This window comes from Xiphophorus hellerii, chromosome 13 (assembly GCF_003331165.1).
Source record: "Xiphophorus hellerii strain 12219 chromosome 13, Xiphophorus_hellerii-4.1, whole genome shotgun sequence".
NCBI classification, from domain to species: Eukaryota; Metazoa; Chordata; class Actinopteri; order Cyprinodontiformes; family Poeciliidae; genus Xiphophorus; species Xiphophorus hellerii.
In genome coordinates, this window is record NC_045684.1 from 25851968 (window position 1) to 25867997 (window position 16030).

The window sequence follows — 16030 nt, forward strand, 5'->3', positions numbered from 1 at the left end:
TCAAAAAATCCACTACACTAAAAAAAAATAAGTAGATAAATAATAAAATAAATAAATACAGATGCACAATAAAGAAATTTAAGAGATATGTGTAATTTTGTGTCTGTGTATAAATAATCTATGAAGTGAAGCTGCCTTTGGTGCAGCTTGTTTACAGACAACATGCTTATGAAAATTAGCACAATGAAACAATAGGTTACACTTTAGAGGAAATGTGAAAAATATTTCACCAAGGACAGAATATTGTTTTAATACAATGTCACAGTATTCCAGTTTTACTAATGACAAACAGACATTTCTCCTTCCTAAGAACAGTGAGAATCAACGACAGAACATTCCTATTCACTGGACCACTGCACTTTATGGAAACCTACAAAAAAGAACAACAGAGCAATTAAACAGAGAAAGCACTTGTGTTTTAAAGAGTACAGGAAAACAGCAAAGAAAAAAGTACAACTTACAATTTTAGGATGTTGTGGACTCACTATGTATGTGGCATCATTAGAACTGATGATGATTGGGACCGGATGCCTGGTGTGAAAAACACATTTCTGTGTGACTTCTTTGCTTGTTTATGTTAGAAATAGAAAAAAAAAATAGTCAGCAATATCATAGAATCAGTTGATGTTGGCATTAACTATGAAGCTGTTTTAAGTGTGGACTTAAGGGAGACAAACTACCTTAAAAGCTTTCCATCCATGATCTGAACATGCTGATGGTGGTGCCCATCTCCAGCTGTCATCGGATGAGAGGCGGGGTTCACCCTGGATAGGTCACCAGTCCATCACAGGGCCCTGAAAGATAACAATGAATAAAATGTATGAAAGAGAAATGGTAGATTAACAAGGGGAATAAATTCTGTCCAATTATTTTTATATCAAATCATGTTTATTAAGCAGTTAGTGTTGGAAACACACCAGTTTCTGCTGTTAAAACTGTGGCCTACTGCTCAGTAAAAACAAAAAAAGTCTTCCATCATGAAGACGATGTGGAGGTTCATCCTCAGAACTGGTTGGTGATCTGGTGGAGCCAGAGCCTCTTCTGAGTCTTTAGGTTTTCTAATTCCTGATCCCTGGCTTCCTCTTTCATCTTAATTTGCTTAGACTGTAAAAATATGTTGAAGATAAAACAATGATGAACGAGTTCCAACAACAGCCACACAATATCAAAGTCTCTTTGGCATACTAAGCTTAATTAAAACCAGGTTAAGTTTATGAAGAAAACTATATCAAGTCGCAAAAAACAGAGCCTCCATGCAGTTTTAGCACGAAGTTGAATGATTGTTATAATAATAATAATCATAAAAGTCACAATAAAATTGATAAAATAACTATTTCTGAAACCAACATAAGTTTATTTTTATATGTACTCCACTATTTATAATTAAACAAAGATAATTAGCATTTTGAAGCAAACTTACCACCAGCTAGCAACACGTTTGCTAGCAAACTTACCACCGGCTAGCAAACTTACCACCAGCTAGCATGACCCACATCTCATTTCCATCGGTTCTTGTCCTGTTGTGTTGTCGTCTAAGTCGGACTAGGACGTCACCAGCTTGAATTTACCAAAACTGCTATTATCAAGGCCCTCTCTACTTTAAAAATGGCGAATTTGAACAGCAGATCATATCCGGAGAGAAATAAAACTGAAGATTCCTGCTACATTTAGTGTTAAGGACAAGTATCGTTTTTGTTGTAGAACCTCTGTCACTAGTCAGTTTTTGATATTTTGAGGCATGAACACATTATTTACTTTGTTAAACAACGTTACATCAAGTTATACTATAAGGATTTTTTTTTATTATTCTTTGCCATTTTAACAAAAATAGTACAATATTATTAAGGCTCCTAAAAGGCATATTTTATTAGCCTAAAGTATGCACTGAGATATTGTCATGATATGCTGTGAGAGGTGGTGAGGGAGGCGCTGTGGACCCAGGTTGTTGAGAATGAAGTGATGATTTTAATGATAATGATGTCAGAAATACCAAGTCCAGGCAGCACAGAATGAGCGGAGCTAGAAACTAACCTCTGGTAACAACTGGTAAGCAATTGACAGCAGACTAGACAGCAGACTTGACAACTAGACAAGGACTCAACCAAGAACGAGAAACACAGGTGGATTTAAATACACAGGGAGACAATCAGGAGAAAAGAGGAACAATCAACCCCAGTCATTACCTGTCCGGATCACTACTAGAAAATTTACAAGAAACAGAAACATAAAATACAGCTGTTTTAATTCAAACATCAGACTGTTCACGTTCCCCTGCCTAAAGGAACCTCAGACTGAAGAACTCTTGGCCTCCAAGTCACTTAAACTAGCTCTTTTAAATACAAGATCTATCTGTGCTAAAGCTCTATTAATTAATGATTTCATCACTGAGCATAATATCGGTTATGTTTCTGACAGAAACATGGTTGAATGACAATAATGAACCGATTGTACTAATTGAATCTGCGCTTCCTAACTACAATTTCTTCAGTGAGAATAGAAAACATAAAAAAGGAGGAGGCGTGGCTTCAATATTTAAGAATACCATAAATTATAGTAAAATCTCTTTGTGTCACTTCACCTCTTTTGAGTATCTTGGAATTGAAGTTAAAGGCCACAAACGTACTTTGACAGTAACTCTATACAAAACTCCAACTTTTGTGGAAAATTTCTTTACTGACTTGAATGAGCTTCTATCTCTTATATGTATTGATTATGATTGTTTAATAATTGTCGGTGATTTCAACATTCATGTTGACAACCCCCAAGACAGAGGGGCAAAAAAGCTCGCTAATATTTTAGAGACTTTTGGTCTAACACAACATGTCAAACAAGCAACACGCACTCAAGGACACACACTGGACCTGGTTATCAGTAAGGGTGTGAATATTTCCAATGTCTCTGTAACTGATGTCGCCCTGTCGAATCACTTCGCTGTTATCTTTGAAAGTTCTTTATCTTTTAACCCACTTGGACAAACAGCAACCATCACAAAACGTTCTCTCACTGAAAACACAGCAGAAACTTTTAATCAAATCTACTCTTCTTCCTCACCCTTAAGCTGTAATGACGTAGATAAGTTGGTAAATGATTTTCAGTCTAAAGTTTCAGATATTATTGATTCCATTGCCCCAATTAAAATGAAGGTTGTGTCTGGTAGGAAGAAATCTCCATGGAGGAATGCACAAAAAGTTAGATCTGCAAGACAACTCTGCCGTAGGGCAGAACGAAAATGGCGTAAAACTCAACTTCACGTTCATTGTGACATCTATAAAGAAAGACTACGTAACTATCATTTAACACTAAAACATGCAAGAGAGGCTTTCTTTGCAGATGTCATAAACAAAAACATTAACAATGCTCGAGCTTTATTTGCAACAGTTGACAGAATCACAAACCCTCCTGTGACATTACCGCCTGAATTCCAATGTATTGCTGCCTGCAACCAGTTTTCCAGCTTCTTTTCAGAGAAAATTCAAAAAATCAGAGGATTAATCTGTACATCCACTATAAAGCATGCTGTGCCCAAATAAAACAAATACAGGAAAAATGACCCAATTTCAACTACTTAATTATAAACCCTACAGGAAATTATAAGTCAACTAAGCTCAAGTTCCTGCTGTCTGGATGTTTTACCCACACATTTCTTTAAGAAAGTCCTGCCTTTTATTGCTTCTGATCTGATCCACATAGTAAACTCATCGCTCTCATCAGGTGTTTTCCCCCAGGCTTTGAAAACAGCAGTAATCAAACCACTTATAAAAAAGAACAATCTGGACAAATCACCAGTGCAGAATTACAGGCCGATCTCCAACCTCCCATTCATCAGCAAAGTTATTGAAAAAGCTGTGTGTAAACAATTTACTAGCTTCCTAACAATAACCAACAGCTTTGACTCCTTCCAGTCTGGCTTTCGTGCTTACCACAGCACAGAGACCGCCCTCGTAAAAGTGTTCAATGACATCCATATAAATACGGACTGTGGGAGAACCACAGTGCTGGTTCTGTTCGACCTCAGTGCAGCTATTGACACTGTTGACCATGACATATTACTGAATCGATTGGAGAGTTGGGTCGGACTCTCCGGTCCAGTGCTTAACTGGTTTGAATCCTACATAAAGAACAGGGATTTCTTTGTTTCAATTGGAAACTTCTCATCAAAGAGGTCAAAGGTCACATGCGGGGTACCCCAAGGTTCAATCCTAGGACCCCTTTTATTCAATATTTATATGCTCCCACTAGCTCAGGTTATAACAGGAAATAATATTAGCTACCATAACTATGCAGATGACACACAGCTCTACATTACGATGTCACCAGGTGACTCAGAGTCCATCCAATCACTGAACAGATGCTTAGAACAGATAAATGTGTGGATGTGCCAAAACCTTCTCCAGCTGAACAGAAACAAAACTGAAGTTATTATTTTTGGACCTAAAGAGGAACGATCTAGAGTCAATGCACAGCTTCAGTTATTACAACTAAAAACCAGCGATCAGGCCCGAAACCTGGGAGTAGTGATGGACTCTGACCTGAACCTCCAGAGCCACATAAAGACAGTTATAAAGTCGGCCTTCTATCACCTGAAGAACATTTCCAGGATTAAAGGACTAATGTCTCAGCCAGATCTAGAGAAACTAATTCATGCTTTTATCTTCAATCGTATTGATTATTGCAACAGCGTCTTCACAGGTCTGTCCAACAAATCAGTCAAACAGCTGCAGCTGATCCAGAATGCTTCTGCTCGCGTTCTCACTAAAACCAGGAAGATAGAGCACATAACACCAGTTTTAAAGTCCCTACACTGGCTCCCTGTAGCTCAAAGAATAGACTTTAAAATACTGTTGTTAGTTTACAAATCACTGAACAGCTTAGCACCACAATACATCAAAGATCTGCTGTTGTTGTATCGACCTTCCAGACCTCTCAGGTCTTCCGGTCCTGGTCTGCTCTGCATCCCCAGAACCAGAACCAAACGAGGAGAAGCAGCATTCAGCATCTATGCACCACAAATTTGGAACAAACTTCCAGAAAACTGTAAAACAGCTGAAACACTGACTTCTTTTAAATCTCAATTAAAAACCCACCTGTTTAGAATTGTATTTGAAATGTAATCAATTACAAATTTATTGATGGAACTTGACTTAATGCTGTGTTTTGATTGTTGATTCTATGTTGCATTGTGTTTCTGTGTTTGTAATGATGTAAAGCCCTTTGAAATGCCTTGCTGCTGAAATGTGCTATACAAATAAAATTTTATTGATTTGATTGATTGAATCAAGGGGTAGACTGGACAACACAGAGACTCCACAGAACACAGAAACCAAAATAAACACAGAAAAACTCAAATCACTACAGATATAATTTAAAACATACTGAAATTTCAGTATATTTAATAATTTACTTTTAAAGTAAGCAATAAGTGAACTTTAAAAAAATCTATTTTTAGCATATATTTTAAAATATACAAAAAATATCTTTAAAAGCATATTGTTTCATTAGTACCCTAGAGCAAATACATATTTACTCTAGTAATTACATGTATGTATGTATGTACGTACGTACGTACGTATGTTTTAATGAGTAATTCATTCAAAGTTACTTATAAGTTAATCAATATGAGGTTATTGATTTTATCCTCATAAATCAATATTGTTAGAAATAATGAAGATCTCATAAGTATCATAATTTAAACTTAACGCTACTTTTGATTTCCAAGGCATAACCGTGCAGTTTATCATGATTCAGCCAAAATATTGAAATAATGAAATGCAGTCTGATTTTTAATGTTAATGTGTTTCTTCCTATTGAGCAGTGAAAGTAAATAAAATGTTTACATGTCTTTTGCTTCAAGTATTTACTTGCTGGAGGGCTTTGTTATTTGTGCTGCAGAGCCACAGCTAACAGCTAGCTCCTCACTTCAACGGCTCTCCTACACATTGCACTAAACCGTTGTTCTAACAATGGTGGAGGGGGACATAAAAAATTATTCTTATTTTATTCTTAGATTGATGGCACATTTATTTTGTTCTTTGTTTATTTTGCCTTTTCATATTGCTATTGTTTAAACACAATGGTTTTCTTCATGATTTCTTTGTGGGGTGGTGGGACAATTCTAGACTATATATATATATATATATATTACCAACCTTATCTACCTACAAAATTCTAATCAGCCACTGTCCCCTTTTTTCTCTGCCTTGAGAGACAGGTCCGTCCACCAGGTCAACTCTCCATTGATTTGCATGGTTTACTACAGTCACCCCATGGTTGCCAACTTAGTGACTTTTTCACCATATTTTTTCTCATGTCATAAATTGAAACAGGAAATAACCTCCTACTGTTAGCTATAATCTTTAAAAACCTTATTGTCATTACTGCTGTTTTCAAGGCCCAATGAAAATGAGAAAAAACTTAAATAATAATTCCATTGTTTTTATAGTTTAGATTGTACTTAAAGTATATAAAAATATTTCCTATTGCATATTATGATATATTAATAGTCAAGTGTTTATGTGCCACACCTTTTGATCAATTTTTATGTGAGAGATAGTGTGCGTCATGCTTCTGCTTAATCAGAGCAGACTGTCTGGCTTGGCACCTCATCTGCAAAAAATAGGACTAGGGGGTGGATGGTATGTTGTGTTATTGAAGGGGGAAGGGACCAAAAGGCTGTCCTTTTGTATTGTGATGGGGGAAGGAAAGACTGTATGAATGGTCGAGAACATCCTATGTGCTGAATAAACAGCCCTTCACACAAATGTCTTTAAGTAGCTTGGATATTTCCATTATCTCTGCATAGAAAGTCTTTGCACTGATCCCACTTTATTTTTTTTGTCTTTTATGCTAGCTCATTGTAGCCAGTCAAATGCTCTGTGGCATCCCATGGCAGTAAATTTTCTAGAGCAATTTGCAGTCTAACAATTTCTCTGGGATTAAGATGGACTAAGTTTTTAACTGTGGGAGTAGGTCCTCTGTAGACATGATGGCATGCAGAATATGGTTTCTCAAAACATGGACTGATATATTTCTCTGGAGAAACCCAACGAGCTTCTGGATAACTTCTGATTGTGTGTTGTACATGGGGTCTGCTCCATAATGAATCTCAATAGGGAACACTCCATGAATGAAGGAGGAACCTGTTCTTTTATAATAGGAGTGAATTGGTAGCTGTCTCTAAACAATCTCCTCTCCGAATGGTTAGTTCCCTCCACATTACATCTGGTTTGTATACAGTTGTATCCAGTCTGCTACATCCAGTTTTGGCTAGATGCAGCCAAAACTAGTTGGTTGCATCCACCAAGGGGGATGGTTTACCTTGTGAGGTTGTGTGACCTTGTCACCAGCCTGCCCGCTCTCCAGGTTTAATTTGACAGTTGCTTGCATGTTTTCTTTTGCTATTTTGTTCATTATTCGTTTGTATTGCATGTTTGTCTTTGTTTATTATTGTTTGGTTTGCAGTGGTTTTTCTTTTTTTTTTTTGTTAATTGGGATACAATTTACTGTTGAAGAGGTAATGTGATATCTGTCTGAGTGTGTATGTGTGTATCTGTATACATGTATGTATCAGTGACGTGCGGTGAGGTTAGTAGTTGGTGAGGCACTGACTTAATCATAATCATATTTACAAATATAGACCCCTGCATGTTATTGTTTACATAAGGAAATTTCGCGCGTGCGGACAACGCTGGAGGGCAAAAAGACTATTCTTTTTCATGTCATGCATAGCCGCACGGCCGCCGTAGAATAATTCCGTTAACTCAATCAAACTTGGACATATACTTTAGACATTATTAATTTCGTGCTGTGCTCCACAGCAAAGGGAAAAACAGTTAAAATACAACTCAAAACCACCTTTTTCTCACTCTGTGAAAAGAAAAAGACAAAAATATAATTTGAGTCTTTTTTTATTCTCAATGTCTTCCAATCCAAATCAAAAATAGAATGAAGTACAACTGTTGGTGTCTTCTCACCTCACCTTCTCCCCTTCACAATAAAAGTATACATTCTGGTACATTGTATACGCCACAAAACATTACATTACCAAGACATAATAAAACATACCTTTATCTTGTTTTTTTTCTATTCTTCCTCTTTTCTTTCTCCCTGAAGGATAAGTCCTTTTTTGAGACATTGTTTTTCTTACTTATCTTCTACCGGAGCTTTGGACGTTTGGATGCGCACCAGCGAAGCGTGCATGACCTACCGCGGCCACCAGGGGGCCCCCGAGAGCATTTGTTTTCTTTTTGTACATAAAATAAAGATTTCTACATGCATCATCAAATATATGTTATTGTAAAAACAAATCACTTCATAATGAAATTGTGTTTTTGATATAATGACATAGAAATCAGATTGACGTGTGGCACTCCATACAGAGCCACACATTGAGAAACGAATGCAAGGAAAGCAGAAAAGGCCGTTTCTAGCAGGACATCCACAAAGCCAGTCTTTTCTTGTATATGACTCTTTTTGAGAAGAGTGGTACCCCTCTGTGTTGGTGTTGGTCTTCCTTTAGTATTATTTCCTGCTTCAATTGAAAATCCACTTTAAAAACTGTTTAGCTGAAATAATGTAGTACTCCATGTTGACATCGGAAGAGAGGATAAAACAATAAATATATCGCTGCACTTGACTTATTTACTGTATTGCTTGCTCACTGTCTCTCACTCTGCAGACGTGGAGTCACAAGACCAATGTCTGGAATCATGAGCGCCTGCCTTACCTTGAATCAGTTCTCTAGCGATTGTGATTGCTCCTCCGCACACGAATCACGTTACACACACACACAGTTGGTGACAAAAAACACTGTACATTATATAAATAATCTAAATTATGTAAAATCAACTTATATATTAAATGTTTTTTAATCATTTTACTGGCATTGTACGTACAGGAGGAACATGCTTCCATCGATACATATCGATATACAAATACATATATCCAGCAGCTCTGTGACGTAATCATGGAGGAGTGGAAAAGCATTCCAATGGCAACCTGTGAAGCTCTGGTGAACTTCATGCCCAAGAGAGTTAAGGCAGTTTTGGTAAATAATGCTGGCCACACAAAATATTGACACTTCAGGAACTTTCACTAAGGAGTGTACTCACTTTTGTTGTTGGTAGTTTAGACATTAATGGCTGTATATAGAGTTATTTTGCGTGAAGAATAAATTTACACTGTTATATCCTCCTGAGACCCAGCAATACATTTTTGTCCTCTGTGGAGGACATAGGTTTTTTTGTTCATAACTCTGAAACCATACATGCCACTGTGTTAAATCCTGTTGGTCCTTAGAGAGGACATCCTGGGCCTCAAAATGTGTTCATATTTGCCACAAGAGAGTCCCGATGTCCTCTCCAAAGGACATACTGTAATAAATAAATAATAACATGTTTTGAAACTTTTTCAATTGTAGTGATGTTTTTTCACTCCAAAGAGTCATGTAGTGAAAAAAAAAAAAATTCAAAAACTTTTTTTTTTCTGGGTCTCAGGAGGATATAAGCTGCACACAGACTACTTTTCATTGTATCAAAGTGTCATTTTGTCAGTGTTGTCCCATGAAAAGGTAAACTTAAATATCTGCAGAAATGTGAGGGGTGTACTCACTTTTGTGATGCACTGTGTGTATATATATATATATATATATATATACACTGTGTTGGTGCAGTCTGTAATTTGTCTTTTATGCATATATTCTATTGTTGTACGGTTATTTTTAAACTTTTGTGAAAATAATAAAAAAAATCCACCTCTGTATTATCCTGACTTCGCGCAGCCCTTTTTTAAATATTGAGAAGCTGAATTGTCCTGCGGCTATAGCCCCCAGGTGGCATTACTGGTCATAGTGTTTCACAATTTAAGTTTTTGACACCGCTCACGTCACAACAAGGTTACTCAAGTAAATATCCTGATTGAATGTAACTACTGATCTCTGCACATTTCATTCATGTTACTTTGCAGCAGGGAATTTGTCCAGAAGCACCAAAAAGTAGACATGAGGTTCATGACTTTTAACGGCCTGTTAGCCATGCTATTTATTTAATTTATTTTTTGGGAATACAAAATTTCTTTAAAAATAATCTCGCAACCCTTTTTATCCCCAATGATCTCTTCATAAAACGGGATGTTCTTTGAAAGTTAGCCTTATCCACTCTGTGATATAACTCATGCGGCAGTCCCAGGAACATACATGAGAACAAAACATCCTATTACATCAGAAAGAAACCGCCACAACTGATTACACAACATTCAAAAAAACACTGATTTCTTGATTTATACATTCTTTCCTGATGCATTTAGATACACCTGTTATTTTACAGCACATTCTTTCCTCAAGTGAAATTGAATGAAAATAATTTCATATTTAGCACTGGGGCCGTTGGATACAGATGATAGATCTTCGCTGGATATGAGCTCTTACAGTTATGATTGGAGCGGGGTACTTCCTGCACAGCTCACATTGGATGCTTTCACATATGCATTTCTGTTATTAAAGTCCTTTCAATAAAAATGGGGGACAAATGTCGAGGTTGCCCTGCGTAATGTCTTACAGGCTGGTTCATAATATCATTCTCTGCTTACATTGTAGTCTGTATTTTAAGTTACAATGTAGGTGCCTGGTGCTTCCTTCTCCCCGGCTCCAGTGACGAACACATGCTACACTGCTTCCTACATGCCAGCAGAAGGTTGCCTACGCACCATCATCACAGTAAACTTGAAATCCTTTCCTGTCAGACAACACTGAGGGAAAATTGCATACATACATACATACACGGGACGCGCCTGATACCCAAACGCTTTGTTAAAGCCGCTCGTTTTCTGCCATTGCAGTATTAACTCTTCATCTCTATTGTCTGGTGCTGAAAAGGACTTTAAGGGGTGAAGATCCGATTTTTATTATTTTTTATTTTTTTGCATTCTACTGGATGATCCTAACAAAGACGGTGAGTTGTTGACATTATTACATTCAGCGCCATTTGCAGACAGGTAGCTATCCCAACTGTCCCAGCATAAACGCGGGACTTATCCAGAAAAATCTATTTTTATTTGCTAGACTGAACGTCTAACAAAGCGGGGATTTACAGCAATATGGCTTATCGCAGTTATATGAATGTTGCCTTAAATTAGTGAAACAGAAGTGTCATAAAAACGTATGACGTGTTGAATTGTTGCCATTTTTATTTCTTAGCCATCATTGCAAAGATGTTTTGCCCAGGCCGCGCTGTGCAACAGCAGTCTGCACATTTACATGGCTGTTACAGTAGATATTGCAGTGAAGCCGTTATACATCGGCGCAATATGATGTCTTTTTCCAGCACAGATTAATCATGGAGACGTGATTGGGTGAATCCAGCAGCAGTGTCTCTGCTGAAAGTTCATTCTATTCTCTTCGAATGGTAGTGTTGTGACACACACACACATATATATATATATATATATATATATATATATATATAGTATAGAGTAGTTTATCCTGTCTTCCATTTCTTTTGTCATTGATTTGTTAAGTTTGGGATTTAAACAATAATGTATACATCTTCATGGATGAGATTTTAGACCCAGATACAATCACACAATTGCCTGATCACCAAAGCTGCACATTATAGTTACAGTATGTGTTGTGGTAAGTTTTACGTTTAAATTATATTCAAATGCATTCAGGCTCTGTGTGTCTCTATATCTTGTTGTCTAATACAGTAAGTTTTACAAGGTAAAATGGTGGTAAGGTAAAGTCATTAAGAAAAGTTGTTTAAATACTAATACCATTTTAATTTAAATTGATTTTAATGTTATTTTATTTGCCTGTTATTGTGATTGTTGTTAATGTTTTCCCCAAATCCTATAGCCTTTATTTCACCTTTATCATCCTTGTGTCGTTAGAACAAAGGCGTCTAAACTTACTGGCACTGGGGCTAAAAATGTCAGGTTGAAAGTACGGCAGGGGCCACATAATTGTTTGTGTTTCCCTTTTTAAATATAATTGCAAAACTTAGTTTTTTGTCTTTACCTGTTCAAATATAAAGTGAACTCACAATATTTTAATGGAATAAGTAAGTCATATTTCTGTAAATCATTGTAGATTTACAACATTAAAAAGGTCTGGTCAGATTTAAAATCAATAACAAGCCATTTGATAAATATTTCAGGTTGATTATGTTTTATCTATGTGTTATTGCTCACTCTTGTTTGATTTTGTCCAGGTCTGTATTTTAGTAAAAATCACAGGATATATGTTGTCCCTTTTACTATTATATTAAATTAAATTTAAAGCAAACACCTGGATGAATACTTTGTGTTCCATTGTTGGAACACAAAGTATGGTATGGATCCACAAGGTATGGATGTTAAACCTCCTTTAACTTTTTTGAAAGGCCTTTGACCTGTGAGAATTGCACCTTAATTTTGTTTTTAAATGTGAATCTGCATCAACTGCCTGGAAAACCAAGTTTAAGCTGGTCTTAATTTGTGATGAAGAGCCGCCCAAAATTGTTTCAATGGTCACAAATGACCCCTGGGCCACACTTTGGACACCCCTGCTTTAAAACTATGATCTTTACACATTGTCTAAAGCAGATGCAGTCTGTTGTACCTTTATTTAATACTGTACAGACAATTGTGTAACGGAAACAAAATCCCACTGTCTAATTGTGGTGAAGAAATCTTCACCAAAATTGCAAATTACCAGGAGCCAATGGGGTAGGACATGTTATATTAACAGAAAGAAGGTAAAAAAAAATCATTTCTGGTCCACTTTTTTGTAAAGTTGAATAGCTTTCTATAAGCCTAGTAAAGTGGAGCGATAACCTTATTGTTTCAGTCCTTTTAAGTTTGCTAGTGTTTGCTAACTGTCCCATAAGTCAGAATTGTAATACATAGTTTGGTATTTTGATATAGATTGAGCAGAACTTCCCCAAATTGTTTTTCACTATCCATTATGCACCTTTTTTTCTAAGAGTAGAACATCTAATAATCGAGCTGAAATATCGAGGTCCCCTTAATGTGGTTCACATTTAAAGACTAGTACGATAAACCAATATACATGTTTGTACACACTAAGATACCCTCTTACCAAAGTCCTACCATTACTAATTGGTAATGCCATTGTGTTTTCTTCTTTTACTAACGTGATGTTTCAGAAGCAGGCCTTCTTTCAAAAGAATGCCTTCTTTTGAAAGAAATTGCAAGAGGGCTTTATGTGGTTGGAGACCAGGAGCCCAGCAGGTAACTGAAGATGTCACATGGTGACGGGAGACAGCACTGCATTCCATTCATTTCTATGGACTTTGCGCGGTGAGGAGACAGTCGCTTGTACTCATCCCAACAAGAGAACAGTGTAATTCTTTCATGTGAAATTTCTAGCTTGTACAAGCAGACATGCACACATGGGCTAGCGACGCTTCAGAAGAAGTCTTTGAAGGCCACAGATCAAAACAAACTATATTCCGGTGTTTACAGCCTTGTCCGAACTCAGGGGTTGCATCCTTCGGAGGCCGGATTTGTAGGCGGGTTATATCATAGTGCTGCAACAAGGCCTGTCCAAATTCGAAGAGTCCTCCAAATGCAGCCGACTAATACATCCTTCTTTTCTCCAGATTTAAAGGATGGGTCAGGTGTATCCTTCATGGCCTACACTATTCCATGATTCATTGTGGGTCCAAACTGGATGGGTATTTGGGCAAAGTGGCCATGGCAGTAAAGAGTGGCAAATTATTTTGCTATGTACCCCTTGATGTTATTGATTATATGTGGAAGTTTCAAGCATGCGCACAACACTAGAGGGCAAAAAGACTATTCTTTTACATGCCATCCATAGCTGCGCTGCCGCAGTAGAACAATTCTGTTAACTAAATTAAGCCTGGCGATTTAGGTGTGAATAATTTAGTGCAGTGTGCCAAAACAAAGGGAGAAACAGCACAGAAAAACATTCAAGAACAACTCGAAACCACTTTTTTATCACTCTCTGTGTAGGATGTTACACGCAGACTTGTTACCATAGCGAGGTAAAGTCATTTTATTCAGCACATTTTCAGCAACAAGGCAGTTCAAACTGCTTTACATGAATTAGAATGAAATACAAACAAAGCAAACCAAAAGAAAAACAAAAAGGTAAAAGTATTAAACTACATATTGGTTCCACATGTTTAATAACAATAAGTAGTCCATAATTTCTAAACTAGTTGATCTGGATTCTTGTTCTGATAAAACTAGATGATGGCTCTCCATGTTTGGTAAGATTAGTTTTTTAGTATAAAACTAAATGTTTGTTCCAGTTGTTCTGGGTTGAGTTCTAGATTTGTACAATATAAAGCTAAATGTTGGTTTTCCATGTTTGATTCTTGTTCTGGGTTGTTAAGTATATGGTACTTTCTTAGTTTGTTCTAGATTTGTAAACTAATAGGAGTTCTTTAGGTCTTGCTCCAATATTAGAAGTATAAAGCTAAATGTTGGTCTAAAGTAATAAGTACTTCATAGTTTATAAAAGTAGCTAAATTTTGGTCTAAGATAATGAGTACTCCACAATTTCTAAAAGCAGTAAACTAAACAGACAGACAGGGCAAATAAATTACATATCAGAAAAAATAGGCACATGTAGCAGCATTTAGACATCAACATTCAAACATGAGCCAGCAAAAGGCAGTGAGGTTAGGGAGTGTGTAACTGTGGCCACGAGATGTGTTTGCAATAAGTCAATTGAGGCACAGTCTCTGATACTGTGGTATTATCTAAGAGCAAGTGCTTGACGATTGCACTTATGTCTTCAGAAAGGGAGAGGAGATGGGAAGGAGCGTCTTTGTTTAGATATCTTCCAGGAGATTTGAGCTAGCCAGCCAAAGCTGACACAGGGGAGCCAGTTGAGATACACACAATATGCTTTAGGTTGGGTAGATTTTAAATTTCAGTCTGCCCTACAGTCTCACCGGTACATCTCTTTTGATTCCAATCATCAAATTTAGTGTGGCTGTTCCCACTGGACCAAAACTAGCAATTTCTCCAAGATTGGTTCCATCCCACTATTGAGTTTTAGGGTCCACAGACGATCTGTGAATCTCAGCAAGAATCGCATCCAACTTGCGCCCACAGCATGTCAGTCTGTTCGCTAGTCGGCCCAATTCATCACAAATTTGTTGACATGCCAAGTCCAGAGATCCTGTTATCATGAATCCAAATAAATCCAGGATGTATCCTGCCAGGCTATCCTTTGCCCAGTCTTGTTGAGAAAATTTTATCAGTTGCATTGAGAGACCAGTTCACCAGATCCATAATTTGTAGAATCAGAGGTTGTGTAAAGAGAAGCGCCAAAAAAGCAGGACAAAAACAGCCAACAACCCCACTGTATGTTTTAGGATTCAACACCAAAAGACGCTCAGACATTTCCCACACAAAGAACAAAACATTCAGTACATTACAGTACTATGTTTTTAAGTTTGAAGTATATTTTGTAATTAAAAATAATTAACAAGCAGAAGCAGCTGCTGTGATTGATCTGATTGTTTGGTGAAGGAGTGAGGAGTGAAACAGTTTTTCTACTACAAAATGAATGTTTATATTAAAAATTTTTGTATGAAGTAAACTCGGAGAATATTTCTGTTATTTTTGTAAGTAAAGAAAATACTCTTTTTGAAACCAGAAAACTCTCCGCGAGTGCTTTTTATTTTGAGTGAGTCGAAAACCTCCTCCTGAAACAGTACTCTGGCATTTTTGCCAGAGTAGTTGCCAAACTACTCTGGCTGGTAGTTTGGCAACTACTCTGGCTACTCTTATTATGATGCAAGAGTAGCCACAACAGACCTGCATCTCACTTCACAGCCTGTGTGCGTAGCTTATCTCCTCTTTCCTTCACACTGCGCAATCATGCAGTGCTGCATGATTACTAATCTTAAACGATGCTATAATGCTCTGAGGGTACGTTAGACAAGGCTTCTGAATGTTGGTGTGGCCTCTAATGCCTAGTTCATGTGGCACAATTTAAAATTTTTGGCCCCAATTTTCCCCTTACAACAATTTTAGAACGTTCTGAGTTCTAAGATTG

At 37.0% G+C, this 16030-nt stretch overlaps 1 protein-coding gene and 2 long non-coding RNA genes across 12 annotated transcripts in view; 2 read left to right on the top strand and 1 right to left on the bottom strand.

Moving 5' to 3' along the window:
* LOC116731892 (uncharacterized) overlaps positions 1-16030 on the top strand; it is a 187411-nt gene that overhangs the window by 109505 nt on the left and 61876 nt on the right. The gene's annotated exons all lie outside the window — the stretch shown is intronic.
* LOC116731894 (uncharacterized) lies at positions 279-717 on the bottom strand. Its single transcript, XR_004341652.1, has 3 exons — positions 681-717; positions 462-531; positions 279-370 (listed from the first exon to the last, which is right to left on the bottom strand). It is a non-coding gene; the product is annotated as an uncharacterized LOC116731894 (long non-coding RNA).
* The window catches only part of epb41a (erythrocyte membrane protein band 4.1a), a 70935-nt gene continuing 65605 nt past the window's right edge, over positions 10701-16030 (top strand). For 5 of the 10 annotated variants that reach the window (XM_032581736.1, XM_032581741.1, XM_032581740.1 and 2 more), the window contains exon 1: positions 10704-10943. The gene's annotated coding sequence lies outside the window, so the exon portion shown is untranslated. Of the gene's footprint in view, positions 10944-16030 lie in introns of all 10 variants that reach the window. The other 5 variants (XM_032581738.1, XM_032581745.1, XM_032581739.1 and 2 more) reach the window with 5 other exon arrangements.